Source organism: Mandrillus leucophaeus, unplaced genomic scaffold (genome assembly GCF_000951045.1).
Source record: "Mandrillus leucophaeus isolate KB7577 unplaced genomic scaffold, Mleu.le_1.0 Scaffold628, whole genome shotgun sequence".
In the NCBI taxonomy this organism is placed as follows: domain Eukaryota; kingdom Metazoa; phylum Chordata; class Mammalia; order Primates; family Cercopithecidae; genus Mandrillus; species Mandrillus leucophaeus.
Window position 1 is genome coordinate 502,946 of NW_012106786.1, and position 424 is coordinate 503,369.

Genomic DNA, 424 nt, shown 5'->3' on the forward strand with positions numbered 1-424 from the left:
TGAGGCCTGGGAGAGTGGGGAAGTAGGGCCCGGTGACACGGAGCAGTGGAGGGGCCAGGGTGAGGCTGCCACCCATGGGGACACTGAAGTTTTGCATCTCCAGTGGGATAGCAGCGGGCAGCACCTCCAGCTCCACGTGGACGCCCTTTAGGGGAGCACCCAGGCCTGAGGGCACATCCAGCGAGAAGGCATCGCTCCAGGCCTCAGGGCGGGAGTGCAGGTACAGGACTCTGCCCGCGTCCACTGCCTCCTGGGAGAAGCTCTGCACGGGGTCCAGGCTGGGTGGCTCATCTGCCAAGACGCCACGAGACACCATCACCACGCAGCTGGCACTCGGTGGACTCTTCACTGAGAATACGATGTCTGCCGGCGGCACTGCCTCCTGGGCTGCCTGGTTAACAGAGGTCATGAGGACTCACAGGGG

The 424-nt window shown here is 64.4% G+C and overlaps 1 pseudogene; it reads right to left on the reverse strand.

Annotated features, from left to right (window-relative positions):
• The window catches only part of LOC105554114, a 2,613-nt pseudogene extending 2,322 nt beyond the window's left edge, over positions 1–291 (reverse strand).
• Positions 292–424: the final 133 nt, after the last annotated feature.